The sequence below is a fragment of the Epinephelus lanceolatus genome, chromosome 12 (assembly GCF_041903045.1).
Source record: "Epinephelus lanceolatus isolate andai-2023 chromosome 12, ASM4190304v1, whole genome shotgun sequence".
Lineage (NCBI taxonomy): Eukaryota > Metazoa > Chordata > Actinopteri > Perciformes > Serranidae > Epinephelus > Epinephelus lanceolatus.
The window spans coordinates 6,206,978-6,232,185 of record NC_135745.1 but is presented as its reverse complement, the minus strand read 5'-3'; the positions used below and the strand labels follow the sequence as shown (position 1 = coordinate 6,232,185).

The 25,208-nt window shown below is 47.1% G+C and overlaps 28 non-coding genes and 29 pseudogenes across 28 annotated transcripts; all 57 read left to right on the top strand.

Moving 5' to 3' along the window:
- Positions 1-69: 69 nt before the first annotated feature.
- On the top strand, positions 70-250 carry LOC144465310 (U2 spliceosomal RNA; annotated as a pseudogene).
- A 445-nt stretch (positions 251-695) lies between these two features.
- LOC144465665 (U5 spliceosomal RNA) lies at positions 696-809 on the top strand. Its single transcript, XR_013492785.1, has one exon. It is a non-coding gene; the product is annotated as a U5 spliceosomal RNA (small nuclear RNA).
- A 142-nt stretch (positions 810-951) lies between these two features.
- On the top strand, positions 952-1,132 carry LOC144466446 (U2 spliceosomal RNA; annotated as a pseudogene).
- A 445-nt stretch (positions 1,133-1,577) lies between these two features.
- On the top strand, positions 1,578-1,692 carry LOC144465631 (U5 spliceosomal RNA). Its single transcript, XR_013492757.1, has one exon. It is a non-coding gene; the product is annotated as a U5 spliceosomal RNA (small nuclear RNA).
- Positions 1,693-1,833: 141 nt separating this feature from the next.
- Positions 1,834-2,014, top strand: LOC144465308 (U2 spliceosomal RNA; annotated as a pseudogene).
- Positions 2,015-2,459: 445 nt separating this feature from the next.
- LOC144465630 (U5 spliceosomal RNA) lies at positions 2,460-2,574 on the top strand. Its single transcript, XR_013492756.1, has one exon. It is a non-coding gene; the product is annotated as a U5 spliceosomal RNA (small nuclear RNA).
- Positions 2,575-2,715: 141 nt separating this feature from the next.
- LOC144465307 (U2 spliceosomal RNA) lies at positions 2,716-2,896 on the top strand (annotated as a pseudogene).
- A 445-nt stretch (positions 2,897-3,341) lies between these two features.
- On the top strand, positions 3,342-3,455 carry LOC144465835 (U5 spliceosomal RNA). The gene has a single exon (XR_013492927.1). It is a non-coding gene; the product is annotated as a U5 spliceosomal RNA (small nuclear RNA).
- A 142-nt stretch (positions 3,456-3,597) lies between these two features.
- On the top strand, positions 3,598-3,778 carry LOC144465316 (U2 spliceosomal RNA; annotated as a pseudogene).
- A 445-nt stretch (positions 3,779-4,223) lies between these two features.
- LOC144465834 (U5 spliceosomal RNA) lies at positions 4,224-4,337 on the top strand. The gene has a single exon (XR_013492926.1). It is a non-coding gene; the product is annotated as a U5 spliceosomal RNA (small nuclear RNA).
- Positions 4,338-4,479: 142 nt separating this feature from the next.
- LOC144466163 (U2 spliceosomal RNA) lies at positions 4,480-4,660 on the top strand (annotated as a pseudogene).
- A 445-nt stretch (positions 4,661-5,105) lies between these two features.
- Positions 5,106-5,218, top strand: LOC144465875 (U5 spliceosomal RNA). Its single transcript, XR_013492960.1, has one exon. It is a non-coding gene; the product is annotated as a U5 spliceosomal RNA (small nuclear RNA).
- A 143-nt stretch (positions 5,219-5,361) lies between these two features.
- On the top strand, positions 5,362-5,542 carry LOC144466445 (U2 spliceosomal RNA; annotated as a pseudogene).
- A 445-nt stretch (positions 5,543-5,987) lies between these two features.
- LOC144465653 (U5 spliceosomal RNA) lies at positions 5,988-6,102 on the top strand. The gene has a single exon (XR_013492776.1). It is a non-coding gene; the product is annotated as a U5 spliceosomal RNA (small nuclear RNA).
- Positions 6,103-6,243: 141 nt separating this feature from the next.
- Positions 6,244-6,424, top strand: LOC144465261 (U2 spliceosomal RNA; annotated as a pseudogene).
- A 445-nt stretch (positions 6,425-6,869) lies between these two features.
- Positions 6,870-6,982, top strand: LOC144465857 (U5 spliceosomal RNA). The gene has a single exon (XR_013492945.1). It is a non-coding gene; the product is annotated as a U5 spliceosomal RNA (small nuclear RNA).
- Positions 6,983-7,125: 143 nt separating this feature from the next.
- LOC144466443 (U2 spliceosomal RNA) lies at positions 7,126-7,306 on the top strand (annotated as a pseudogene).
- Positions 7,307-7,751: 445 nt separating this feature from the next.
- On the top strand, positions 7,752-7,866 carry LOC144465629 (U5 spliceosomal RNA). The gene has a single exon (XR_013492755.1). It is a non-coding gene; the product is annotated as a U5 spliceosomal RNA (small nuclear RNA).
- A 141-nt stretch (positions 7,867-8,007) lies between these two features.
- LOC144465306 (U2 spliceosomal RNA) lies at positions 8,008-8,188 on the top strand (annotated as a pseudogene).
- Positions 8,189-8,633: 445 nt separating this feature from the next.
- Positions 8,634-8,746, top strand: LOC144465785 (U5 spliceosomal RNA). The gene has a single exon (XR_013492889.1). It is a non-coding gene; the product is annotated as a U5 spliceosomal RNA (small nuclear RNA).
- A 143-nt stretch (positions 8,747-8,889) lies between these two features.
- Positions 8,890-9,070, top strand: LOC144466442 (U2 spliceosomal RNA; annotated as a pseudogene).
- Positions 9,071-9,515: 445 nt separating this feature from the next.
- LOC144465628 (U5 spliceosomal RNA) lies at positions 9,516-9,630 on the top strand. Its single transcript, XR_013492754.1, has one exon. It is a non-coding gene; the product is annotated as a U5 spliceosomal RNA (small nuclear RNA).
- A 141-nt stretch (positions 9,631-9,771) lies between these two features.
- Positions 9,772-9,952, top strand: LOC144465305 (U2 spliceosomal RNA; annotated as a pseudogene).
- Positions 9,953-10,397: 445 nt separating this feature from the next.
- On the top strand, positions 10,398-10,511 carry LOC144465828 (U5 spliceosomal RNA). Its single transcript, XR_013492920.1, has one exon. It is a non-coding gene; the product is annotated as a U5 spliceosomal RNA (small nuclear RNA).
- A 142-nt stretch (positions 10,512-10,653) lies between these two features.
- Positions 10,654-10,834, top strand: LOC144466441 (U2 spliceosomal RNA; annotated as a pseudogene).
- Positions 10,835-11,279: 445 nt separating this feature from the next.
- On the top strand, positions 11,280-11,394 carry LOC144465627 (U5 spliceosomal RNA). Its single transcript, XR_013492753.1, has one exon. It is a non-coding gene; the product is annotated as a U5 spliceosomal RNA (small nuclear RNA).
- A 141-nt stretch (positions 11,395-11,535) lies between these two features.
- Positions 11,536-11,716, top strand: LOC144466440 (U2 spliceosomal RNA; annotated as a pseudogene).
- Positions 11,717-12,161: 445 nt separating this feature from the next.
- LOC144465833 (U5 spliceosomal RNA) lies at positions 12,162-12,275 on the top strand. The gene has a single exon (XR_013492925.1). It is a non-coding gene; the product is annotated as a U5 spliceosomal RNA (small nuclear RNA).
- A 142-nt stretch (positions 12,276-12,417) lies between these two features.
- Positions 12,418-12,598, top strand: LOC144466439 (U2 spliceosomal RNA; annotated as a pseudogene).
- Positions 12,599-13,043: 445 nt separating this feature from the next.
- Positions 13,044-13,158, top strand: LOC144465626 (U5 spliceosomal RNA). Its single transcript, XR_013492752.1, has one exon. It is a non-coding gene; the product is annotated as a U5 spliceosomal RNA (small nuclear RNA).
- A 141-nt stretch (positions 13,159-13,299) lies between these two features.
- LOC144465304 (U2 spliceosomal RNA) lies at positions 13,300-13,480 on the top strand (annotated as a pseudogene).
- A 445-nt stretch (positions 13,481-13,925) lies between these two features.
- LOC144465832 (U5 spliceosomal RNA) lies at positions 13,926-14,039 on the top strand. The gene has a single exon (XR_013492924.1). It is a non-coding gene; the product is annotated as a U5 spliceosomal RNA (small nuclear RNA).
- Positions 14,040-14,181: 142 nt separating this feature from the next.
- LOC144466438 (U2 spliceosomal RNA) lies at positions 14,182-14,362 on the top strand (annotated as a pseudogene).
- A 445-nt stretch (positions 14,363-14,807) lies between these two features.
- On the top strand, positions 14,808-14,920 carry LOC144465943 (U5 spliceosomal RNA). The gene has a single exon (XR_013493020.1). It is a non-coding gene; the product is annotated as a U5 spliceosomal RNA (small nuclear RNA).
- Positions 14,921-15,063: 143 nt separating this feature from the next.
- On the top strand, positions 15,064-15,244 carry LOC144465302 (U2 spliceosomal RNA; annotated as a pseudogene).
- Positions 15,245-15,689: 445 nt separating this feature from the next.
- Positions 15,690-15,803, top strand: LOC144465827 (U5 spliceosomal RNA). The gene has a single exon (XR_013492919.1). It is a non-coding gene; the product is annotated as a U5 spliceosomal RNA (small nuclear RNA).
- Positions 15,804-15,945: 142 nt separating this feature from the next.
- LOC144466437 (U2 spliceosomal RNA) lies at positions 15,946-16,126 on the top strand (annotated as a pseudogene).
- A 445-nt stretch (positions 16,127-16,571) lies between these two features.
- LOC144465624 (U5 spliceosomal RNA) lies at positions 16,572-16,686 on the top strand. The gene has a single exon (XR_013492751.1). It is a non-coding gene; the product is annotated as a U5 spliceosomal RNA (small nuclear RNA).
- A 141-nt stretch (positions 16,687-16,827) lies between these two features.
- On the top strand, positions 16,828-17,008 carry LOC144466436 (U2 spliceosomal RNA; annotated as a pseudogene).
- A 445-nt stretch (positions 17,009-17,453) lies between these two features.
- Positions 17,454-17,567, top strand: LOC144465831 (U5 spliceosomal RNA). The gene has a single exon (XR_013492923.1). It is a non-coding gene; the product is annotated as a U5 spliceosomal RNA (small nuclear RNA).
- A 142-nt stretch (positions 17,568-17,709) lies between these two features.
- Positions 17,710-17,890, top strand: LOC144466435 (U2 spliceosomal RNA; annotated as a pseudogene).
- A 445-nt stretch (positions 17,891-18,335) lies between these two features.
- LOC144465623 (U5 spliceosomal RNA) lies at positions 18,336-18,450 on the top strand. The gene has a single exon (XR_013492750.1). It is a non-coding gene; the product is annotated as a U5 spliceosomal RNA (small nuclear RNA).
- Positions 18,451-18,591: 141 nt separating this feature from the next.
- Positions 18,592-18,772, top strand: LOC144465301 (U2 spliceosomal RNA; annotated as a pseudogene).
- Positions 18,773-19,217: 445 nt separating this feature from the next.
- LOC144465830 (U5 spliceosomal RNA) lies at positions 19,218-19,331 on the top strand. The gene has a single exon (XR_013492922.1). It is a non-coding gene; the product is annotated as a U5 spliceosomal RNA (small nuclear RNA).
- Positions 19,332-19,473: 142 nt separating this feature from the next.
- LOC144466434 (U2 spliceosomal RNA) lies at positions 19,474-19,654 on the top strand (annotated as a pseudogene).
- Positions 19,655-20,099: 445 nt separating this feature from the next.
- On the top strand, positions 20,100-20,212 carry LOC144465942 (U5 spliceosomal RNA). Its single transcript, XR_013493019.1, has one exon. It is a non-coding gene; the product is annotated as a U5 spliceosomal RNA (small nuclear RNA).
- Positions 20,213-20,355: 143 nt separating this feature from the next.
- On the top strand, positions 20,356-20,536 carry LOC144465300 (U2 spliceosomal RNA; annotated as a pseudogene).
- A 445-nt stretch (positions 20,537-20,981) lies between these two features.
- On the top strand, positions 20,982-21,096 carry LOC144465622 (U5 spliceosomal RNA). Its single transcript, XR_013492749.1, has one exon. It is a non-coding gene; the product is annotated as a U5 spliceosomal RNA (small nuclear RNA).
- Positions 21,097-21,237: 141 nt separating this feature from the next.
- On the top strand, positions 21,238-21,418 carry LOC144466432 (U2 spliceosomal RNA; annotated as a pseudogene).
- A 445-nt stretch (positions 21,419-21,863) lies between these two features.
- On the top strand, positions 21,864-21,978 carry LOC144465708 (U5 spliceosomal RNA). The gene has a single exon (XR_013492824.1). It is a non-coding gene; the product is annotated as a U5 spliceosomal RNA (small nuclear RNA).
- A 141-nt stretch (positions 21,979-22,119) lies between these two features.
- On the top strand, positions 22,120-22,300 carry LOC144466431 (U2 spliceosomal RNA; annotated as a pseudogene).
- A 445-nt stretch (positions 22,301-22,745) lies between these two features.
- Positions 22,746-22,860, top strand: LOC144465621 (U5 spliceosomal RNA). The gene has a single exon (XR_013492748.1). It is a non-coding gene; the product is annotated as a U5 spliceosomal RNA (small nuclear RNA).
- Positions 22,861-23,001: 141 nt separating this feature from the next.
- LOC144466430 (U2 spliceosomal RNA) lies at positions 23,002-23,182 on the top strand (annotated as a pseudogene).
- A 445-nt stretch (positions 23,183-23,627) lies between these two features.
- On the top strand, positions 23,628-23,742 carry LOC144465707 (U5 spliceosomal RNA). The gene has a single exon (XR_013492823.1). It is a non-coding gene; the product is annotated as a U5 spliceosomal RNA (small nuclear RNA).
- A 141-nt stretch (positions 23,743-23,883) lies between these two features.
- Positions 23,884-24,064, top strand: LOC144465263 (U2 spliceosomal RNA; annotated as a pseudogene).
- Positions 24,065-24,509: 445 nt separating this feature from the next.
- LOC144465429 (U5 spliceosomal RNA) lies at positions 24,510-24,624 on the top strand. The gene has a single exon (XR_013492578.1). It is a non-coding gene; the product is annotated as a U5 spliceosomal RNA (small nuclear RNA).
- Positions 24,625-24,765: 141 nt separating this feature from the next.
- Positions 24,766-24,946, top strand: LOC144466429 (U2 spliceosomal RNA; annotated as a pseudogene).
- The last annotated feature ends 262 nt before the right edge of the window (positions 24,947-25,208 follow it).

Genomic DNA, 25,208 nt, shown 5'->3' with positions numbered 1-25,208 from the left:
AAAGTATTGCACTGTGACAAGTGACACTTGTGCCTGAAGATTGCGTTGGGCAGCTAACGGTTGGGCCACATCACTTTTTGGCCTTTTAGCTGTAGTAAATGTTCTCATCAGTTTAATATCTGATATGTCCTCAATAAGACGACAGCATTAAACATATGTTTTTTGTGTCGGGGGCTGAAAAAGGGGCTTGCTCCGTTCACTCCACGCATCGACCCGGTATTGCAGCGCCGCTGGAAATGGCGCACCCTTCTCCTGCCTTGTGGACAACCAAATATCAACGCAAACGGAGCGGCCCATTGCTCAAATTGCCATTGGACTGAGAAACAAATGAGTCCCACTGGATGCTGTCTTCATGGCCTGGCGTTGTGGCAAAATAGGCTCTGTTGACTCCTCATCACCCATGTCCCTTGGCGAACCTCATTGGGCTCCCAGTCTCAAATGGCTGTAAAACATGACAACTGGAGTAAAAGCCAATCAACAGCAAAATGAAGTCTCAAAAAATACAGCGAGATTTGCACTTTTAATTGGCAGAAAAACACAGGACAGAGAGGAAATATTGCCACGGTGATATTGTGGGCAGGGGTAGGGGAATGGGTGTGGCCTGGGATTTGGATCGCGGGGCAAGTCAGGCGTACCGTGAGTGTTTTGACTGGGACGACTAGGGTCTTTGGCTGTTCTTCATCAAAGGGCTGTACTTACTCTGGTTTCTTTTCATAACGCACAAGTCTTTTGCCTTTTACTAAAGACTTCCGTGGAAAGGAACACCAATGCGTTGAAGCTATTTTTGGCAGGCTTTGTCATTTGGCTTAGCCTTGTGCTTTTGTGAAGATCAGAAAAGCCATTTTAAGACTGAGCTAGATTTAGGTGTTTGATGCCCAGTGAAAAGTATTGCACTGTGACAAGTGACACTTGTGCCTGAAGATTGCGTTGGGCAGCTAACGGTTGGGCCACATCACTTTTCGGCCTTTTGGCTGTAGTAAATGTTCTCATCAGTTTAATATCTGATATGTCCTCAATAAGACGACAGCATTAAACATATGTTTTTTGTGTCGGGGGCTGAAAAAGGGGCTTGCTCCGTTCACTCCACGCATCGACCCGGTATTGCAGCGCCGCTGGAAATGGCGCACCCTTCTCCTGCCTTGTGGACAACCAAATATCAACGCAAACGGAGCGGCCCATTGCTCAAATTGCCATTGGACTGAGAAACAAATGAGTCCCACTGGATGCTGTCTTCATGGCCTGGCGTTGTGGCAAAATAGGCTCTGTTGACTCCTCATCACCCATGTCCCTTGGCGAACCTCATTGGGCTCCCAGTCTCAAATGGCTGTAAAACATGACAACTGGAGTAAAAGCCAATCAACAGCAAAATGAAGTCTCAAAAAATACAGCGAGATTTGCACTTTTAATTGGCAGAAAAACACAGGACAGAGAGGAAATATTGCCACGGTGATATTGTGGGCAGGGGTAGGGGAATGGGTGTGGCCTGGGATTTGGATCGCGGGGCAAGTCAGGCGTACCGTGAGTGTTTTGACTGGGACGACTAGGGTCTTTGGCTGTTCTTCATCAAAGGGCTGTACTTACTCTGGTTTCTTTTCATAACGCACAAGTCTTTCGCCTTTTACTAAAGACTTCCGTGGAAAGCAACACCAATGAGTTGAAGCTATTTTTGGCAGGCTTTGCCGTTTGGCTGAGCCTTGTGCTTTTGTGAAGATCAGAAAAGCCATTTTAAGCCTGAGCTAGATTTAGGTGTTTGATGCCCAGTGAAAAGTATTGCACTGTGACAAGTGACACTTGTGCCTGAAGATTGCGTTGGGCAGCTAACGGTTGGGCCACATCACTTTTTGGCCTTTTAGCTGTAGTAAATGTTCTCATCAGTTTAATATCTGATATGTCCTCAATAAGACGACAGCATTAAACATATGTTTTTTGTGTCGGGGGCTGAAAAAGGGGCTTGCTCCGTTCACTCCACGCATCGACCCGGTATTGCAGCGCCGCTGGAAATGGCGCACCCTTCTCCTGCCTTGTGGACAACCAAATATCAACGCAAACGGAGCGGCCCATTGCTCAAATTGCCATTGGACTGAGAAACAAATGAGTCCCACTGGATGCTGTCTTCATGGCCTGGCGTTGTGGCAAAATAGGCTCTGTTGACTCCTCATCACCCATGTCCCTTGGCGAACCTCATTGGGCTCCCAGTCTCAAATGGCTGTAAAACATGACAACTGGAGTAAAAGCCAATCAACAGCAAAATGAAGTCTCAAAAAATACAGCGAGATTTGCACTTTTAATTGGCAGAAAAACACAGGACAGAGAGGAAATATTGCCACGGTGATATTGTGGGCAGGGGTAGGGGAATGGGTGTGGCCTGGGATTTGGATCGCGGGGCAAGTCAGGCGTACCGTGAGTGTTTTGACTGGGACGACTAGGGTCTTTGGCTGTTCTTCATCAAAGGGCTGTACTTACTCTGGTTTCTTTTCATAACGCACAAGTCTTTCGCCTTTTACTAAAGACTTCCGTGGAAAGCAACACCAATGAGTTGAAGCTATTTTTGGCAGGCTTTGCCGTTTGGCTGAGCCTTGTGCTTTTGTGAAGATCAGAAAAGCCATTTTAAGCCTGAGCTAGATTTAGGTGTTTGATGCCCAGTGAAAAGTATTGCACTGTGACAAGTGACACTTGTGCCTGAAGATTGCGTTGGGCAGCTAACGGTTGGGCCACATCACTTTTTGGCCTTTTAGCTGTAGTAAATGTTCTCATCAGTTTAATATCTGATATGTCCTCAATAAGACGACAGCATTAAACATATGTTTTTTGTGTCGGGGGCTGAAAAAGGGGCTTGCTCCGTTCACTCCACGCATCGACCCGGTATTGCAGCGCCGCTGGAAATGGCGCACCCTTCTCCTGCCTTGTGGACAACCAAATATCAACGCAAACGGAGCGGCCCATTGCTCAAATTGCCATTGGACTGAGAAACAAATGAGTCCCACTGGATGCTGTCTTCATGGCCTGGCGTTGTGGCAAAATAGGCTCTGTTGACTCCTCATCACCCATGTCCCTTGGCGAACCTCATTGGGCTCCCAGTCTCAAATGGCTGTAAAACATGACAACTGGAGTAAAAGCCAATCAACAGCAAAATGAAGTCTCAAAAAATACAGCGAGATTTGCACTTTTAATTGGCAGAAAAACACAGGACAGAGAGGAAATATTGCCACGGTGATATTGTGGGCAGGGGTAGGGGAATGGGTGTGGCCTGGGATTTGGATAGCGGGGCAAGTCAGGCGTACCGTGAGTGTTTTGACTGGGACGACTAGGGTCTTTGGCTGTTCTTCATCAAAGGGCTGTACTTACTCTGGTTTCTTTTCATAACGCACAAGTCTTTTGCCTTTTACTAAAGACTTCCGTGGAAAGGAACACCAATGCGTTGAAGCTGTTTTTGGCAGGCTTTGTCATTTGGCTTAGCCTTGTGCTTTTGTGAAGATCAGAAAAGCCATTTTAAGCCTGAGCTAGATTTAGGTGTTTGATGCCCAGTGAAAAGTATTGCACTGTGACAAGTGACACTTGTGCCTGAAGATTGCGTTGGGCAGCTAACGGTTGGGCCACATCACTTTTTGGCCTTTTAGCTGTAGTAAATGTTCTCATCAGTTTAATATCTGATATGTCCTCAATAAGACGACAGCATTAAACATATGTTTTTTGTGTCGGGGGCTGAAAAAGGGGCTTGCTCCGTTCACTCCACGCATTGACCCGGTATTGCAGCGCCGCTGGAAATGGCGCACCCTTCTCCTGCCTTGTGGACAACCAAATATCAACGCAAACGGAGCGGCCCATTGCTCAAATTGCCATTGGACTGAGAAACAAATGAGTCCCACTGGATGCTGTCTTCATGGCCTGGCGTTGTGGCAAAATAGGCTCTGTTGACTCCTCATCACCCATGTCCCTTGGCGAACCTCATTGGGCTCCCAGTCTCAAATGGCTGTAAAACATGACAACTGGAGTAAAAGCCAATCAACAGCAAAATGAAGTCTCAAAAAATACAGCGAGATTTGCACTTTTAATTGGCAGAAAAACACAGGACAGAGAGGAAATATTGCCACGGTGATATTGTGGGCAGGGGTAGGGGAATGGGTGTGGCCTGGGATTTGGATAGCGGGGCAAGTCAGGCGTACCGTGAGTGTTTTGACTGGGACGACTAGGGTCTTTGGCTGTTCTTCATCAAAGGGCTGTACTTACTCTGGTTTCTTTTCATAACGCACAAGTCTTTTGCCTTTTACTAAAGACTTCCGTGGAAAGGAACACCAATGCGTTGAAGCTGTTTTTGGCAGGCTTTGTCATTTGGCTTAGCCTTGTGCTTTTGTGAAGATCAGAAAAGCCATTTTAAGCCTGAGCTAGATTTAGGTGTTTGATGCCCAGTGAAAAGTATTGCACTGTGACAAGTGACACTTGTGCCTGAAGATTGCGTTGGGCAGCTAACGGTTGGGCCACATCACTTTTCGGCCTTTTGGCTGTAGTAAATGTTCTCATCAGTTTAATATCTGATATGTCCTCAATAAGACGACAGCATTAAACATATGTTTTTTGTGTCGGGGGCTGAAAAAGGGGCTTGCTCCGTTCACTCCACGCATCGACCCGGTATCGCAGCGCCGCCGGAAATGGCGCACCCTTCTCCTGCCTTGTGGACAACCAAATATCAACGCAAACGGAGCGGCCCATTGCTCAAATTGCCATTGGACTGAGAAACAAATGAGTCCCACTGGATGCTGTCTTCATGGCCTGGCGTTGTGGCAAAATAGGCTCTGTTGACTCCTCATCACCCATGTCCCTTGGCGAACCTCATTGGGCTCCCAGTCTCAAATGGCTGTAAAACATGACAACTGGAGTAAAAGCCAATCAACAGCAAAATGAAGTCTCAAAAAATACAGCGAGATTTGCACTTTTAATTGGCAGAAAAACACAGGACAGAGAGGAAATATTGCCACGGTTATATTGTGGGCAGGGGTAGGGGAATGGGTGTGGCCTGGGATTTGGATCGCGGGGCAAGTCAGGCGTACCGTGAGTGTTTTGACTGGGACGACTAGGGTCTTTGGCTGTTCTTCATCAAAGGGCTGTACTTACTCTGGTTTCTTTTCATAACGCACAAGTCTTTTGCCTTTTACTAAAGACTTCCGTGGAAAGGAACACCAATGCGTTGAAGCTGTTTTTGGCAGGCTTTGGCGTTTGGCTGAGCCTTGTGCTTTTGTGAAGATCAGAAAAGCCATTTTAAGCCTGAGCTAGATTTAGGTGTTTGATGCCCAGTGAAAAGTATTGCACTGTGACAAGTGACACTTGTGCCTGAAGATTGCGTTGGGCAGCTAACGGTTGGGCCACATCACTTTTCGGCCTTTTGGCTGTAGTAAATGTTCTCATCAGTTTAATATCTGATATGTCCTCAATAAGACGACAGCATTAAACATATGTTTTTTGTGTCGGGGGCTGAAAAAGGGGCTTGCTCCGTTCACTCCACGCATCGACCCGGTATTGCAGCGCCGCTGGAAATGGCGCACCCTTCTCCTGCCTTGTGGACAACCAAATATCAACGCAAACGGAGCGGCCCATTGCTCAAATTGCCATTGGACTGAGAAACAAATGAGTCCCACTGGATGCTGTCTTCATGGCCTGGCGTTGTGGCAAAATAGGCTCTGTTGACTCCTCATCACCCATGTCCCTTGGCGAACCTCATTGGGCTCCCAGTCTCAAATGGCTGTAAAACATGACAACTGGAGTAAAAGCCAATCAACAGCAAAATGAAGTCTCAAAAAATACAGCGAGATTTGCACTTTTAATTGGCAGAAAAACACAGGACAGAGAGGAAATATTGCCACGGTGATATTGTGGGCAGGGGTAGGGGAATGGGTGTGGCCTGGGATTTGGATCGCGGGGCAAGTCAGGCGTACCGTGAGTGTTTTGACTGGGACGACTAGGGTCTTTGGCTGTTCTTCATCAAAGGGCTGTACTTACTCTGGTTTCTTTTCATAACGCACAAGTCTTTTGCCTTTTACTAAAGACTTCCGTGGAAAGGAACATCAATGCGTTGAAGCTATTTTTGGCAGGCTTTGCCGTTTGGCTGAGCCTTGTGCTTTTGTGAAGATCAGAAAAGCCATTTTAAGCCTGAGCTAGATTTAGGTGTTTGATGCCCAGTGAAAAGTATTGCACTGTGACAAGTGACACTTGTGCCTGAAGATTGCGTTGGGCAGCTAACGGTTGGGCCACATCACTTTTCGGCCTTTTGGCTGTAGTAAATGTTCTCATCAGTTTAATATCTGATATGTCCTCAATAAGACGACAGCATTAAACATATGTTTTTTGTGTCGGGGGCTGAAAAAGGGGCTTGCTCCGTTCACTCCACGCATCGACCCGGTATCGCAGCGCCGCTGGAAATGGCGCACCCTTCTCCTGCCTTGTGGACAACCAAATATCAACGCAAACGGAGCGGCCCATTGCTCAAATTGCCATTGGACTGAGAAACAAATGAGTCCCACTGGATGCTGTCTTCATGGCCTGGCGTTGTGGCAAAATAGGCTCTGTTGACTCCTCATCACCCATGTCCCTTGGCGAACCTCATTGGGCTCCCAGTCTCAAATGGCTGTAAAACATGACAACTGGAGTAAAAGCCAATCAACAGCAAAATGAAGTCTCAAAAAATACAGCGAGATTTGCACTTTTAATTGGCAGAAAAACACAGGACAGAGAGGAAATATTGCCACGGTTATATTGTGGGCAGGGGTAGGGGAATGGGTGTGGCCTGGGATTTGGATCGCGGGGCAAGTCAGGCGTACCGTGAGTGTTTTGACTGGGACGACTAGGGTCTTTGGCTGTTCTTCATCAAAGGGCTGTACTTACTCTGGTTTCTTTTCATAACGCACAAGTCTTTCGCCTTTTACTAAAGACTTCCGTGGAAAGGAACACCAATGCGTTGAAGCTGTTTTTGGCAGGCTTTGGCGTTTGGCTGAGCCTTGTGCTTTTGTGAAGATCAGAAAAGCCATTTTAAGCCTGAGCTAGATTTAGGTGTTTGATGCCCAGTGAAAAGTATTGCACTGTGACAAGTGACACTTGTGCCTGAAGATTGCGTTGGGCAGCTAACGGTTGGGCCACATCACTTTTCGGCCTTTTGGCTGTAGTAAATGTTCTCATCAGTTTAATATCTGATATGTCCTCAATAAGACGACAGCATTAAACATATGTTTTTTGTGTCGGGGGCTGAAAAAGGGGCTTGCTCCGTTCACTCCACGCATCGACCCGGTATTGCAGCGCCGCTGGAAATGGCGCACCCTTCTCCTGCCTTGTGGACAACCAAATATCAACGCAAACGGAGCGGCCCATTGCTCAAATTGCCATTGGACTGAGAAACAAATGAGTCCCACTGGATGCTGTCTTCATGGCCTGGCGTTGTGGCAAAATAGGCTCTGTTGACTCCTCATCACCCATGTCCCTTGGCGAACCTCATTGGGCTCCCAGTCTCAAATGGCTGTAAAACATGACAACTGGAGTAAAAGCCAATCAACAGCAAAATGAAGTCTCAAAAAATACAGCGAGATTTGCACTTTTAATTGGCAGAAAAACACAGGACAGAGAGGAAATATTGCCACGGTGATATTGTGGGCAGGGGTAGGGGAATGGGTGTGGCCTGGGATTTGGATCGCGGGGCAAGTCAGGCGTACCGTGAGTGTTTTGACTGGGACGACTAGGGTCTTTGGCTGTTCTTCATCAAAGGGCTGTACTTACTCTGGTTTCTTTTCATAACGCACAAGTCTTTCGCCTTTTACTAAAGACTTCCGTGGAAAGCAACACCAATGAGTTGAAGCTATTTTTGGCAGGCTTTGCCGTTTGGCTGAGCCTTGTGCTTTTGTGAAGATCAGAAAAGCCATTTTAAGCCTGAGCTAGATTTAGGTGTTTGATGCCCAGTGAAAAGTATTGCACTGTGACAAGTGACACTTGTGCCTGAAGATTGCGTTGGGCAGCTAACGGTTGGGCCACATCACTTTTTGGCCTTTTAGCTGTAGTAAATGTTCTCATCAGTTTAATATCTGATATGTCCTCAATAAGACGACAGCATTAAACATATGTTTTTTGTGTCGGGGGCTGAAAAAGGGGCTTGCTCCGTTCACTCCACGCATCGACCCGGTATTGCAGCGCCGCTGGAAATGGCGCACCCTTCTCCTGCCTTGTGGACAACCAAATATCAACGCAAACGGAGCGGCCCATTGCTCAAATTGCCATTGGACTGAGAAACAAATGAGTCCCACTGGATGCTGTCTTCATGGCCTGGCGTTGTGGCAAAATAGGCTCTGTTGACTCCTCATCACCCATGTCCCTTGGCGAACCTCATTGGGCTCCCAGTCTCAAATGGCTGTAAAACATGACAACTGGAGTAAAAGCCAATCAACAGCAAAATGAAGTCTCAAAAAATACAGCGAGATTTGCACTTTTAATTGGCAGAAAAACACAGGACAGAGAGGAAATATTGCCACGGTGATATTGTGGGCAGGGGTAGGGGAATGGGTGTGGCCTGGGATTTGGATCGCGGGGCAAGTCAGGCGTACCGTGAGTGTTTTGACTGGGACGACTAGGGTCTTTGGCTGTTCTTCATCAAAGGGCTGTACTTACTCTGGTTTCTTTTCATAACGCACAAGTCTTTCGCCTTTTACTAAAGACTTCCGTGGAAAGGAACACCAATGCGTTGAAGCTGTTTTTGGCAGGCTTTGTCATTTGGCTGAGCCTTGTGCTTTTGTGAAGATCAGAAAAGCCATTTTAAGCCTGAGCTAGATTTAGGTGTTTGATGCCCAGTGAAAAGTATTGCACTGTGACAAGTGACACTTGTGCCTGAAGATTGCGTTGGGCAGCTAACGGTTGGGCCACATCACTTTTCGGCCTTTTGGCTGTAGTAAATGTTCTCATCAGTTTAATATCTGATATGTCCTCAATAAGACGACAGCATTAAACATATGTTTTTTGTGTCGGGGGCTGAAAAAGGGGCTTGCTCCGTTCACTCCACGCATCGACCCGGTATTGCAGCGCCGCTGGAAATGGCGCACCCTTCTCCTGCCTTGTGGACAACCAAATATCAACGCAAACGGAGCGGCCCATTGCTCAAATTGCCATTGGACTGAGAAACAAATGAGTCCCACTGGATGCTGTCTTCATGGCCTGGCGTTGTGGCAAAATAGGCTCTGTTGACTCCTCATCACCCATGTCCCTTGGCGAACCTCATTGGGCTCCCAGTCTCAAATGGCTGTAAAACATGACAACTGGAGTAAAAGCCAATCAACAGCAAAATGAAGTCTCAAAAAATACAGCGAGATTTGCACTTTTAATTGGCAGAAAAACACAGGACAGAGAGGAAATATTGCCACGGTGATATTGTGGGCAGGGGTAGGGGAATGGGTGTGGCCTGGGATTTGGATCGCGGGGCAAGTCAGGCGTACCGTGAGTGTTTTGACTGGGACGACTAGGGTCTTTGGCTGTTCTTCATCAAAGGGCTGTACTTACTCTGGTTTCTTTTCATAACGCACAAGTCTTTCGCCTTTTACTAAAGACTTCCGTGGAAAGCAACACCAATGAGTTGAAGCTATTTTTGGCAGGCTTTGCCGTTTGGCTGAGCCTTGTGCTTTTGTGAAGATCAGAAAAGCCATTTTAAGCCTGAGCTAGATTTAGGTGTTTGATGCCCAGTGAAAAGTATTGCACTGTGACAAGTGACACTTGTGCCTGAAGATTGCGTTGGGCAGCTAACGGTTGGGCCACATCACTTTTTGGCCTTTTAGCTGTAGTAAATGTTCTCATCAGTTTAATATCTGATATGTCCTCAATAAGACGACAGCATTAAACATATGTTTTTTGTGTCGGGGGCTGAAAAAGGGGCTTGCTCCGTTCACTCCACGCATCGACCCGGTATTGCAGCGCCGCTGGAAATGGCGCACCCTTCTCCTGCCTTGTGGACAACCAAATATCAACGCAAACGGAGCGGCCCATTGCTCAAATTGCCATTGGACTGAGAAACAAATGAGTCCCACTGGATGCTGTCTTCATGGCCTGGCGTTGTGGCAAAATAGGCTCTGTTGACTCCTCATCACCCATGTCCCTTGGCGAACCTCATTGGGCTCCCAGTCTCAAATGGCTGTAAAACATGACAACTGGAGTAAAAGCCAATCAACAGCAAAATGAAGTCTCAAAAAATACAGCGAGATTTGCACTTTTAATTGGCAGAAAAACACAGGACAGAGAGGAAATATTGCCACGGTGATATTGTGGGCAGGGGTAGGGGAATGGGTGTGGCCTGGGATTTGGATCGCGGGGCAAGTCAGGCGTACCGTGAGTGTTTTGACTGGGACGACTAGGGTCTTTGGCTGTTCTTCATCAAAGGGCTGTACTTACTCTGGTTTCTTTTCATAACGCACAAGTCTTTCGCCTTTTACTAAAGACTTCCGTGGAAAGGAACACCAATGCGTTGAAGCTGTTTTTGGCAGGCTTTGTCATTTGGCTTAGCCTTGTGCTTTTGTGAAGATCAGAAAAGCCATTTTAAGCCTGAGCTAGATTTAGGTGTTTGATGCCCAGTGAAAAGTATTGCACTGTGACAAGTGACACTTGTGCCTGAAGATTGCGTTGGGCAGCTAACGGTTGGGCCACATCACTTTTCGGCCTTTTGGCTGTAGTAAATGTTCTCATCAGTTTAATATCTGATATGTCCTCAATAAGACGACAGCATTAAACATATGTTTTTTGTGTCGGGGGCTGAAAAAGGGGCTTGCTCCGTTCACTCCACGCATCGACCCGGTATTGCAGCGCCGCTGGAAATGGCGCACCCTTCTCCTGCCTTGTGGACAACCAAATATCAACGCAAACGGAGCGGCCCATTGCTCAAATTGCCATTGGACTGAGAAACAAATGAGTCCCACTGGATGCTGTCTTCATGGCCTGGCGTTGTGGCAAAATAGGCTCTGTTGACTCCTCATCACCCATGTCCCTTGGCGAACCTCATTGGGCTCCCAGTCTCAAATGGCTGTAAAACATGACAACTGGAGTAAAAGCCAATCAACAGCAAAATGAAGTCTCAAAAAATACAGCGAGATTTGCACTTTTAATTGGCAGAAAAACACAGGACAGAGAGGAAATATTGCCACGGTGATATTGTGGGCAGGGGTAGGGGAATGGGTGTGGCCTGGGATTTGGATCGCGGGGCAAGTCAGGCGTACCGTGAGTGTTTTGACTGGGACGACTAGGGTCTTTGGCTGTTCTTCATCAAAGGGCTGTACTTACTCTGGTTTCTTTTCATAACGCACAAGTCTTTCGCCTTTTACTAAAGACTTCCGTGGAAAGCAACACCAATGAGTTGAAGCTATTTTTGGCAGGCTTTGCCGTTTGGCTGAGCCTTGTGCTTTTGTGAAGATCAGAAAAGCCATTTTAAGCCTGAGCTAGATTTAGGTGTTTGATGCCCAGTGAAAAGTATTGCACTGTGACAAGTGACACTTGTGCCTGAAGATTGCGTTGGGCAGCTAACGGTTGGGCCACATCACTTTTCGGCCTTTTGGCTGTAGTAAATGTTCTCATCAGTTTAATATCTGATATGTCCTCAATAAGACGACAGCATTAAACATATGTTTTTTGTGTCGGGGGCTGAAAAAGGGGCTTGCTCCGTTCACTCCACGCATCGACCCGGTATTGCAGCGCCGCTGGAAATGGCGCACCCTTCTCCTGCCTTGTGGACAACCAAATATCAACGCAAACGGAGCGGCCCATTGCTCAAATTGCCATTGGACTGAGAAACAAATGAGTCCCACTGGATGCTGTCTTCATGGCCTGGCGTGGTGGCAAAATAGGCTCTGTTGACTCCTCATCACCCATGTCCCTTGGCGAACCTCATTGGGCTCCCAGTCTCAAATGGCTGTAAAACATGACAACTGGAGTAAAAGCCAATCAACAGCAAAATGAAGTCTCAAAAAATACAGCGAGATTTGCACTTTTAATTGGCAGAAAAACACAGGACAGAGAGGAAATATTGCCACGGTGATATTGTGGGCAGGGGTAGGGGAATGGGTGTGGCCTGGGATTTGGATCGCGGGGCAAGTCAGGCGTACCGTGAGTGTTTTGACTGGGACGACTAGGGTCTTTGGCTGTTCTTCATCAAAGGGCTGTACTTACTCTGGTTTCTTTTCATAACGCACAAGTCTTTTGCCTTTTACTAAAGACTTCCGTGGAAAGGAACACCAATGCGTTGAAGCTGTTTTTGGCAGGCTTTGTCATTTGGCTTAGCCTTGTGCTTTTGTGAAGATCAGAAAAGCCATTTTAAGCCTGAGCTAGATTTAGGTGTTTGATGCCCAGAGAAAAGTATTGCACTGTGACAAGTGACACTTGTGCCTGAAGATTGCGTTGGGCAGCTAACGGTTGGGCCACATCACTTTTCGGCCTTTTGGCTGTAGTAAATGTTCTCATCAGTTTAATATCTGATATGTCCTCAATAAGACGACAGCATTAAACATATGTTTTTTGTGTCGGGGGCTGAAAAAGGGGCTTGCTCCGTTCACTCCACGCATCGACCCGGTATTGCAGCGCCGCTGGAAATGGCGCACCCTTCTCCTGCCTTGTGGACAACCAAATATCAACGCAAACGGAGCGGCCCATTGCTCAAATTGCCATTGGACTGAGAAACAAATGAGTCCCACTGGATGCTGTCTTCATGGCCTGGCGTTGTGGCAAAATAGGCTCTGTTGACTCCTCATCACCCATGTCCCTTGGCGAACCTCATTGGGCTCCCAGTCTCAAATGGCTGTAAAACATGACAACTGGAGTAAAAGCCAATCAACAGCAAAATGAAGTCTCAAAAAATACAGCGAGATTTGCACTTTTAATTGGCAGAAAAACACAGGACAGAGAGGAAATATTGCCACAGTGATATTGTGGGCAGGGGTAGGGGAATGGGTGTGGCCTGGGATTTGGATCGCGGGGCAAGTCAGGCGTACCGTGAGTGTTTTGACTGGGACGACTAGGGTCTTTGGCTGTTCTTCATCAAAGGGCTGTACTTACTCTGGTTTCTTTTCATAACGCACAAGTCTTTCGCCTTTTACTAAAGACTTCCGTGGAAAGCAACACCAATGAGTTGAAGCTATTTTTGGCAGGCTTTGCCGTTTGGCTGAGCCTTGTGCTTTTGTGAAGATCAGAAAAGCCATTTTAAGCCTGAGCTAGATTTAGGTGTTTGATGCCCAGTGAAAAGTATTGCACTGTGACAAGTGACACTTGTGCCTGAAGATTGCGTTGGGCAGCTAACGGTTGGGCCACATCACTTTTTGGCCTTTTAGCTGTAGTAAATGTTCTCATCAGTTTAATATCTGATATGTCCTCAATAAGACGACAGCATTAAACATATGTTTTTTGTGTCGGGGGCTGAAAAAGGGGCTTGCTCCGTTCACTCCACGCATCGACCCGGTATTGCAGCGCCGCTGGAAATGGCGCACCCTTCTCCTGCCTTGTGGACAACCAAATATCAACGCAAACGGAGCGGCCCATTGCTCAAATTGCCATTGGACTGAGAAACAAATGAGTCCCACTGGATGCTGTCTTCATGGCCTGGCGTTGTGGCAAAATAGGCTCTGTTGACTCCTCATCACCCATGTCCCTTGGCGAACCTCATTGGGCTCCCAGTCTCAAATGGCTGTAAAACATGACAACTGGAGTAAAAGCCAATCAACAGCAAAATGAAGTCTCAAAAAATACAGCGAGATTTGCACTTTTAATTGGCAGAAAAACACAGGACAGAGAGGAAATATTGCCACGGTGATATTGTGGGCAGGGGTAGGGGAATGGGTGTGGCCTGGGATTTGGATAGCGGGGCAAGTCAGGCGTACCGTGAGTGTTTTGACTGGGACGACTAGGGTCTTTGGCTGTTCTTCATCAAAGGGCTGTACTTACTCTGGTTTCTTTTCATAACGCACAAGTCTTTTGCCTTTTACTAAAGACTTCCGTGGAAAGGAACACCAATGCGTTGAAGCTGTTTTTGGCAGGCTTTGTCATTTGGCTTAGCCTTGTGCTTTTGTGAAGATCAGAAAAGCCATTTTAAGCCTGAGCTAGATTTAGGTGTTTGATGCCCAGTGAAAAGTATTGCACTGTGACAAGTGACACTTGTGCCTGAAGATTGCGTTGGGCAGCTAACGGTTGGGCCACATCACTTTTCGGCCTTTTGGCTGTAGTAAATGTTCTCATCAGTTTAATATCTGATATGTCCTCAATAAGACGACAGCATTAAACATATGTTTTTTGTGTCGGGGGCTGAAAAAGGGGCTTGCTCCGTTCACTCCACGCATCGACCCGGTATTGCAGCGCCGCTGGAAATGGCGCACCCTTCTCCTGCCTTGTGGACAACCAAATATCAACGCAAACGGAGCGGCCCATTGCTCAAATTGCCATTGGACTGAGAAACAAATGAGTCCCACTGGATGCTGTCTTCATGGCCTGGCGTTGTGGCAAAATAGGCTCTGTTGACTCCTCATCACCCATGTCCCTTGGCGAACCTCATTGGGCTCCCAGTCTCAAATGGCTGTAAAATATGACAACTGGAGTAAAAGCCAATCAACAGCAAAATGAAGTCTCAAAAAATACAGCGAGATTTGCACTTTTAATTGGCAGAAAAACACAGGACAGAGAGGAAATATTGCCACGGTGATATTGTGGGCAGGGGTAGGGGAATGGGTGTGGCCTGGGATTTGGATCGCGGGGCAAGTCAGGCGTACCGTGAGTGTTTTGACTGGGACGACTAGGGTCTTTGGCTGTTCTTCATCAAAGGGCTGTACTTACTCTGGTTTCTTTTCATAACGCACAAGTCTTTCGGCTTTTACTAAAGACTTCCGTGGAAAGGAACACCAATGCGTTGAAGCTATTTTTGGCAGGCTTTGGCGTTTGGCTGAGCCTTGTGCTTTTGTGAAGATCAGAAAAGCCATTTTAAGCCTGAGCTAGATTTAGGTGTTTGATGCCCAGTGAAAAGTATTGCACTGTGACAAGTGACACTTGTGCCTGAAGATTGCGTTGGGCAGCTAACGGTTGGGCCACATCACTTTTTGGCCTTTTAGCTGTAGTAAATGTTCTCATCAGTTTAATATCTGATATGTCCTCAATAAGACGACAGCATTAAACATATGTTTTTTGTGTCGGGGGCTGAAAAAGGGGCTTGCTCCGTTCACTCCACGCATCGACCCGGTATTGCAGCGCCGCTGGAAATGGCGCACCCTTCTCCTGCCTTGTGGACAACCAAATATCAACGCAAACGGAGCGGCCCATTGCTCAAATTGCCATTGGACTGAGAAACAAATGAGTCCCACTGGATGCTGTCTTCATGGCCTGGCGTTGTGGCAAAATAGGCTCTGTTGACTCCTCATCACCCATGTCCCTTGGCGAACCTCATTGGGCTCCCAGTCTCAAATGGCTGTAAAACATGACAACTGGAGTAAAAGCCAATCAACAGCAAAATGAAGTCTCAAAAAATACAGCGAGATTTGCACTTTTAATTGGCAGAAAAACACAGGACAGAGAGGAAATATTGCCACGGTGATATTGTGGGCAGGGGGAGGGGAATGGGTGTGGCCTGGGATTTGGATCGCGGGGCAAGTCAGGCGTACCGTGAGTGTTTTGACTGGGACGACTAGGGTCTTTGGCTGTTCTTCATCAAAGGGCTGTACTTACTCTGGTTTCTTTTCATAACGCACAAGTCTTTCGCCTTTTACTAAAGACTTCCGTGGAAAGGAACACCAATGCGTTGAAGCTGTTTTTGGCAGGCTTTGTCATTTGGCTTAGCCTTGTGCTTTTGTGAAGATCAGAAAAGCCATTTTAAGCCTGAGCTAGATTTAGGTGTTTGATGCCCAGTGAAAAGTATTGCACTGTGACAAGTGACACTTGTGCCTGAAGATTGCGTTGGGCAGCTAACGGTTGGGCCACATCACTTTTCGGCCTTTTGGCTGTAGTAAATGTTCTCATCAGTTTAATATCTGATATGTCCTCAATAAGACGACAGCATTAAACATATGTTTTTTGTGTCGGGGGCTGAAAAAGGGGCTTGCTCCGTTCACTCCACGCATCGACCCGGTATTGCAGCGCCGCTGGAAATGGCGCACCCTTCTCCTGCCTTGTGGACAACCAAATATCAACGCAAACGGAGCGGCCCATTGCTCAAATTGCCATTGGACTGAGAAACAAATGAGTCCCACTGGATGCTGTCTTCATGGCCTGGCGTTGTGGCAAAATAGGCTCTGTTGACTCCTCATCACCCATGTCCCTTGGCGAACCTCATTGGGCTCCCAGTCTCAAATGGCTGTAAAACATGACAACTGGAGTAAAAGCCAATCAACAGCAAAATGAAGTCTCAAAAAATACAGCGAGATTTGCACTTTTAATTGGCAGAAAAACACAGGACAGAGAGGAAATATTGCCACGGTGATATTGTGGGCAGGGGTAGGGGAATGGGTGTGGCCTGGGATTTGGATCGCGGGGCAAGTCAGGCGTACCGTGAGTGTTTTGACTGGGACGACTAGGGTCTTTGGCTGTTCTTCATCAAAGGGCTGTACTTACTCTGGTTTCTTTTCATAACGCACAAGTCTTTCGCCTTTTACTAAAGACTTCCGTGGAAAGCAACACCAATGAGTTGAAGCTATTTTTGGCAGGCTTTGCCGTTTGGCTGAGCCTTGTGCTTTTGTGAAGATCAGAAAAGCCATTTTAAGCCTGAGCTAGATTTAGGTGTTTGATGCCCAGTGAAAAGTATTGCACTGTGACAAGTGACACTTGTGCCTGAAGATTGCGTTGGGCAGCTAACGGTTGGGCCACATCACTTTTCGGCCTTTTGGCTGTAGTAAATGTTCTCATCAGTTTAATATCTGATATGTCCTCAATAAGACGACAGCATTAAACATATGTTTTTTGTGTCGGGGGCTGAAAAAGGGGCTTGCTCCGTTCACTCCACGCATCGACCCGGTATTGCAGCGCCGCTGGAAATGGCGCACCCTTCTCCTGCCTTGTGGACAACCAAATATCAACGCAAACGGAGCGGCCCATTGCTCAAATTGCCATTGGACTGAGAAACAAATGAGTCCCACTGGATGCTGTCTTCATGGCCTGGCGTGGTGGCAAAATAGGCTCTGTTGACTCCTCATCACCCATGTCCCTTGGCGAACCTCATTGGGCTCCCAGTCTCAAATGGCTGTAAAACATGACAACTGGAGTAAAAGCCAATCAACAGCAAAATGAAGTCTCAAAAAATACAGCGAGATTTGCACTTTTAATTGGCAGAAAAACACAGGACAGAGAGGAAATATTGCCACGGTGATATTGTGGGCAGGGGTAGGGGAATGGGTGTGGCCTGGGATTTGGATCGCGGGGCAAGTCAGGCGTACCGTGAGTGTTTTGACTGGGACGACTAGGGTCTTTGGCTGTTCTTCATCAAAGGGCTGTACTTACTCTGGTTTCTTTTCATAACGCACAAGTCTTTTGCCTTTTACTAAAGACTTCCGTGGAAAGGAACACCAATGCGTTGAAGCTGTTTTTGGCAGGCTTTGTCATTTGGCTTAGCCTTGTGCTTTTGTGAAGATCAGAAAAGCCATTTTAAGCCTGAGCTAGATTTAGGTGTTTGATGCCCAGAGAAAAGTATTGCACTGTGACAAGTGACACTTGTGCCTGAAGATTGCGTTGGGCAGCTAACGGTTGGGCCACATCACTTTTCGGCCTTTTGGCTGTAGTAAATGTTCTCATCAGTTTAATATCTGATATGTCCTCAATAAGACGACAGCATTAAACATATGTTTTTTGTGTCGGGGGCTGAAAAAGGGGCTTGCTCCGTTCACTCCACGCATCGACCCGGTATTGCAGCGCCGCTGGAAATGGCGCACCCTTCTCCTGCCTTGTGGACAACCAAATATCAACGCAAACGGAGCGGCCCATTGCTCAAATTGCCATTGGACTGAGAAACAAATGAGTCCCACTGGATGCTGTCTTCATGGCCTGGCGTTGTGGCAAAATAGGCTCTGTTGACTCCTCATCACCCATGTCCCTTGGCGAACCTCATTGGGCTCCCAGTCTCAAATGGCTGTAAAACATGACAACTGGAGTAAAAGCCAATCAACAGCAAAATGAAGTCTCAAAAAATACAGCGAGATTTGCACTTTTAATTGGCAGAAAAACACAGGACAGAGAGGAAATATTGCCACAGTGATATTGTGGGCAGGGGTAGGGGAATGGGTGTGGCCTGGGATTTGGATCGCGGGGCAAGTCAGGCGTACCGTGAGTGTTTTGACTGGGACGACTAGGGTCTTTGGCTGTTCTTCATCAAAGGGCTGTACTTACTCTGGTTTCTTTTCATAACGCACAAGTCTTTCGCCTTTTACTAAAGACTTCCGTGGAAAGCAACACCAATGAGTTGAAGCTATTTTTGGCAGGCTTTGCCGTTTGGCTGAGCCTTGTGCTTTTGTGAAGATCAGAAAAGCCATTTTAAGCCTGAGCTAGATTTAGGTGTTTGATGCCCAGTGAAAAGTATTGCACTGTGACAAGTGACACTTGTGCCTGAAGATTGCGTTGGGCAGCTAACGGTTGGGCCACATCACTTTTTGGCCTTTTAGCTGTAGTAAATGTTCTCATCAGTTTAATATCTGATATGTCCTCAATAAGACGACAGCATTAAACATATGTTTTTTGTGTCGGGGGCTGAAAAAGGGGCTTGCTCCGTTCACTCCACGCATCGACCCGGTATTGCAGCGCCGCTGGAAATGGCGCACCCTTCTCCTGCCTTGTGGACAACCAAATATCAACGCAAACGGAGCGGCCCATTGCTCAAATTGCCATTGGACTGAGAAACAAATGAGTCCCACTGGATGCTGTCTTCATGGCCTGGCGTTGTGGCAAAATAGGCTCTGTTGACTCCTCATCACCCATGTCCCTTGGCGAACCTCATTGGGCTCCCAGTCTCAAATGGCTGTAAAACATGACAACTGGAGTAAAAGCCAATCAACAGCAAAATGAAGTCTCAAAAAATACAGCGAGATTTGCACTTTTAATTGGCAGAAAAACACAGGACAGAGAGGAAATATTGCCACGGTGATATTGTGGGCAGGGGTAGGGGAATGGGTGTGGCCTGGGATTTGGATAGCGGGGCAAGTCAGGCGTACCGTGAGTGTTTTGACTGGGACGACTAGGGTCTTTGGCTGTTCTTCATCAAAGGGCTGTACTTACTCTGGTTTCTTTTCATAACGCACAAGTCTTTTGCCTTTTACTAAAGACTTCCGTGGAAAGGAACACCAATGCGTTGAAGCTGTTTTTGGCAGGCTTTGTCATTTGGCTTAGCCTTGTGCTTTTGTGAAGATCAGAAAAGCCATTTTAAGCCTGAGCTAGATTTAGGTGTTTGATGCCCAGTGAAAAGTATTGCACTGTGACAAGTGACACTTGTGCCTGAAGATTGCGTTGGGCAGCTAACGGTTGGGCCACATCACTTTTCGGCCTTTTGGCTGTAGTAAATGTTCTCATCAGTTTAATATCTGATATGTCCTCAATAAGACGACAGCATTAAACATATGTTTTTTGTGTCGGGGGCTGAAAAAGGGGCTTGCTCCGTTCACTCCACGCATCGACCCGGTATTGCAGCGCCGCTGGAAATGGCGCACCCTTCTCCTGCCTTGTGGACAACCAAATATCAACGCAAACGGAGCGGCCCATTGCTCAAATTGCCATTGGACTGAGAAACAAATGAGTCCCACTGGATGCTGTCTTCATGGCCTGGCGTTGTGGCAAAATAGGCTCTGTTGACTCCTCATCACCCATGTCCCTTGGCGAACCTCATTGGGCTCCCAGTCTCAAATGGCTGTAAAATATGACAACTGGAGTAAAAGCCAATCAACAGCAAAATGAAGTCTCAAAAAATACAGCGAGATTTGCACTTTTAATTGGCAGAAAAACACAGGACAGAGAGGAAATATTGCCACGGTGATATTGTGGGCAGGGGTAGGGGAATGGGTGTGGCCTGGGATTTGGATCGCGGGGCAAGTCAGGCGTACCGTGAGTGTTTTGACTGGGACGACTAGGGTCTTTGGCTGTTCTTCATCAAAGGGCTGTACTTACTCTGGTTTCTTTTCATAACGCACAAGTCTTTCGGCTTTTACTAAAGACTTCCGTGGAAAGGAACACCAATGCGTTGAAGCTATTTTTGGCAGGCTTTGGCGTTTGGCTGAGCCTTGTGCTTTTGTGAAGATCAGAAAAGCCATTTTAAGCCTGAGCTAGATTTAGGTGTTTGATGCCCAGTGAAAAGTATTGCACTGTGACAAGTGACACTTGTGCCTGAAGATTGCGTTGGGCAGCTAACGGTTGGGCCACATCACTTTTTGGCCTTTTAGCTGTAGTAAATGTTCTCATCAGTTTAATATCTGATATGTCCTCAATAAGACGACAGCATTAAACATATGTTTTTTGTGTCGGGGGCTGAAAAAGGGGCTTGCTCCGTTCACTCCACGCATCGACCCGGTATTGCAGCGCCGCTGGAAATGGCGCACCCTTCTCCTGCCTTGTGGACAACCAAATATCAACGCAAACGGAGCGGCCCATTGCTCAAATTGCCATTGGACTGAGAAACAAATGAGTCCCACTGGATGCTGTCTTCATGGCCTGGCGTTGTGGCAAAATAGGCTCTGTTGACTCCTCATCACCCATGTCCCTTGGCGAACCTCATTGGGCTCCCAGTCTCAAATGGCTGTAAAACATGACAACTGGAGTAAAAGCCAATCAACAGCAAAATGAAGTCTCAAAAAATACAGCGAGATTTGCACTTTTAATTGGCAGAAAAACACAGGACAGAGAGGAAATATTGCCACGGTGATATTGTGGGCAGGGGTAGGGGAATGGGTGTGGCCTGGGATTTGGATTGCGGGGCAAGTCAGGCGTACCGTGAGTGTTTTGACTGGGACGACTAGGGTCTTTGGCTGTTCTTCATCAAAGGGCTGTACTTACTCTGGTTTCTTTTCATAACGCACAAGTCTTTCGCCTTTTACTAAAGACTTCCGTGGAAAGCAACACCAATGAGTTGAAGCTATTTTTGGCAGGCTTTGCCGTTTGGCTGAGCCTTGTGCTTTTGTGAAGATCAGAAAAGCCATTTTAAGCCTGAGCTAGATTTAGGTGTTTGATGCCCAGTGAAAAGTATTGCACTGTGACAAGTGACACTTGTGCCTGAAGATTGCGTTGGGCAGCTAACGGTTGGGCCACATCACTTTTCGGCCTTTTGGCTGTAGTAAATGTTCTCATCAGTTTAATATCTGATATGTCCTCAATAAGACGACAGCATTAAACATATGTTTTTTGTGTCGGGGGCTGAAAAAGGGGCTTGCTCCGTTCACTCCACGCATCGACCCGGTATTGCAGCGCCGCTGGAAATGGCGCACCCTTCTCCTGCCTTGTGGACAACCAAATATCAACGCAAACGGAGCGGCCCATTGCTCAAATTGCCATTGGACTGAGAAACAAATGAGTCCCACTGGATGCTGTCTTCATGGCCTGGCGTTGTGGCAAAATAGGCTCTGTTGACTCCTCATCACCCATGTCCCTTGGCGAACCTCATTGGGCTCCCAGTCTCAAATGGCTGTAAAACATGACAACTGGAGTAAAAGCCAATCAACAGCAAAATGAAGTCTCAAAAAATACAGCGAGATTTGCACTTTTAATTGGCAGAAAAACACAGGACAGAGAGGAAATATTGCCACGGTTATATTGTGGGCAGGGGTAGGGGAATGGGTGTGGCCTGGGATTTGGATCGCGGGGCAAGTCAGGCGTACCGTGAGTGTTTTGACTGGGACGACTAGGGTCTTTGGCTGTTCTTCATCAAAGGGCTGTACTTACTCTGGTTTCTTTTCATAACGCACAAGTCTTTCGCCTTTTACTAAAGACTTCCGTGGAAAGTAACATCAATGCGTTGAAGCTATTTTTGGCAGGCTTTGCCGTTTGGCTGAGCCTTGTGCTTTTGTGAAGATCAGAAAAGCCATTTTAAGCCTGAGCTAGATTTAGGTGTTTGATGCCCAGTGGAAAGTATTGCACTGTGACAAGTGACACTTGTGCCTGAAGATTGCGTTGGGCAGCTAACGGTTGGGCCACATCACTTTTCGGCCTTTTGGCTGTAGTAAATGTTCTCATCAGTTTAATATCTGATATGTCCTCAATAAGACGACAGCATTAAACATATGTTTTTTGTGTCGGGGGCTGAAAAAGGGGCTTGCTCCGTTCACTCCACGCATCGACCCGGTATTGCAGCGCCGCTGGAAATGGCGCACCCTTCTCCTGCCTTGTGGACAACCAAATATCAACGCAAACGGAGCGGCCCATTGCTCAAATTGCCATTGGACTGAGAAACAAATGAGTCCCACTGGATGCTGTCTTCATGGCCTGGCGTTGTGGCAAAATAGGCTCTGTTGACTCCTCATCACCCATGTCCCTTGGCGAACCTCATTGGGCTCCCAGTCTCAAATGGCTGTAAAACATGACAACTGGAGTAAAAGCCAATCAACAGCAAAATGAAGTCTCAAAAAATACAGCGAGATTTGCACTTTTAATTGGCAGAAAAACACAGGACAGAGAGGAAATATTGCCACGGTTATATTGTGGGCAGGGGTAGGGGAATGGGTGTGGCCTGGGATTTGGATCGCGGGGCAAGTCAGGCGTACCGTGAGTGTTTTGACTGGGACGACTAGGGTCTTTGGCTGTTCTTCATCAAAGGGCTGTACTTACTCTGGTTTCTTTTCATAACGCACAAGTCTTTCGCCTTTTACTAAAGACTTCCGTGGAAAGCAACACCAATGAGTTGAAGCTATTTTTGGCAGGCTTTGCCGTTTGGCTGAGCCTTGTGCTTTTGTGAAGATCAGAAAAGCCATTTTAAGCCTGAGCTAGATTTAGGTGTTTGATGCCCAGTGAAAAGTATTGCACTGTGACAAGTGACACTTGTGCCTGAAGATTGCGTTGGGCAGCTAACGGTTGGGCCACATCACTTTTCGGCCTTTTGGCTGTAGTAAATGTTCTCATCAGTTTAATATCTGATATGTCCTCAATAAGACGACAGCATTAAACATATGTTTTTTGTGTCGGGGGCTGAAAAAGGGGCTTGCTCCGTTCACTCCACGCATCGACCCGGTATTGCAGCGCCGCTGGAAATGGCGCACCCTTCTCCTGCCTTGTGGACAACCAAATATCAACGCAAACGGAGCGGCCCATTGCTCAAATTGCCATTGGACTGAGAAACAAATGAGTCCCACTGGATGCTGTCTTCATGGCCTGGCGTTGTGGCAAAATAGGCTCTGTTGACTCCTCATCACCCATGTCCCTTGGCGAACCTCATTGGGCTCCCAGTCTCAAATGGCTGTAAAACATGACAACTGGAGTAAAAGCCAATCAACAGCAAAATGAAGTCTCAAAAAATACAGCGAGATTTGCACTTTTAATTGGCAGAAAAACACAGGACAGAGAGGAAATATTGCCACGGTTATATTGTGGGCAGGGGTAGGGGAATGGGTGTGGCCTGCGATTTGGATCGCGGGGCAAGTCAGGCGTACCGTGAGTGTTTTGACTGGGACGACTAGGGTCTTTGGCTGTTCTTCATCAAAGGGCTGTACTTACTCTGGTTTCTTTTCATAACGCACAAGTCTTTCGCCTTTTACTAAAGACTTCCGTGGAAAGTAACATCAATGCGTTGAAGCTATTTTTGGCAGGCTTTGCCGTTTGGCTGAGCCTTGTGCTTTTGTGAAGATCAGAAAAGCCATTTTAAGCCTGAGCTAGATTTAGGTGTTTGATGCCCAGTGGAAAGTATTGCACTGTGACAAGTGACACTTGTGCCTGAAGATTGCGTTGGGCAGCTAACGGTTGGGCCACATCACTTTTCGGCCTTTTGGCTGTAGTAAATGTTCTCATCAGTTTAATATCTGATATGTCCTCAATAAGACGACAGCATTAAACATATGTTTTTTGTGTCGGGGGCTGAAAAAGGGGCTTGCTCCGTTCACGCCACGCATCGACCCGGTATTGCAGCGCCGCTGGAAATGGCGCACCCTTCTCCTGCCTTGTGGACAACCAAATATCAACGCAAACGGAGCGGCCCATTGCTCAAATTGCCATTGGACTGAGAAACAAATGAGTCCCACTGGATGCTGTCTTCATGGCCTGGCGTTGTGGCAAAATAGGCTCTGTTGACTCCTCATCACCCATGTCCCTTGGCGAACCTCATTGGGCTCCCAGTCTCAAATGGCTGTAAAACATGACAACTGGAGTAAAAGCCAATCAACAGCAAAATGAAGTCTCAAAAAATACAGCGAGATTTGCACTTTTAATTGGCAGAAAAACACAGGACAGAGAGGAAATATTGCCACGGTTATATTGTGGGCAGGGGTAGGGGAATGGGTGTGGCCTGGGATTTGGATCGCGGGGCAAGTCAGGCGTACCGTGAGTGTTTTGACTGGGACGACTAGGGTCTTTGGCTGTTCTTCATCAAAGGGCTGTACTTACTCTGGTTTCTTTTCATAACGCACAAGTCTTTCGCCTTTTACTAAAGACTTCCGTGGAAAGGAACACCAATGAGTTGAAGCTATTTTTGGCAGGCTTTGCCGTTTGGCTGAGCCTTGTGCTTTTGTGAAGATCAGAAAAGCCATTTTAAGCCTGAGCTAGATTTAGGTGTTTGATGCCCAGTGAAAAGTATTGCACTGTGACAAGTGACACTTGTGCCTGAAGATTGCGTTGGGCAGCTAACGGTTGGGCCACATCACTTTTCGGCCTTTTGGCTGTAGTAAATGTTCTCATCAGTTTAATATCTGATATGTCCTCAATAAGACGACAGCATTAAACATATGTTTTTTGTGTCGGGGGCTGAAAAAGGGGCTTGCTCCGTTCACTCCACGCATCGACCCGGTATTGCAGCGCCGCTGGAAATGGCGCACCCTTCTCCTGCCTTGTGGACAACCAAATATCAACGCAAACGGAGCGGCCCATTGCTCAAATTGCCATTGGACTGAGAAACAAATGAGTCCCACTGGATGCTGTCTTCATGGCCTGGCGTTGTGGCAAAATAGGCTCTGTTGACTCCTCATCACCCATGTCCCTTGGCGAACCTCATTGGGCTCCCAGTCTCAAATGGCTGTAAAACATGACAACTGGAGTAAAAGCCAATCAACAGCAAAATGAAGTCTCAAAAAATACAGCGAGAT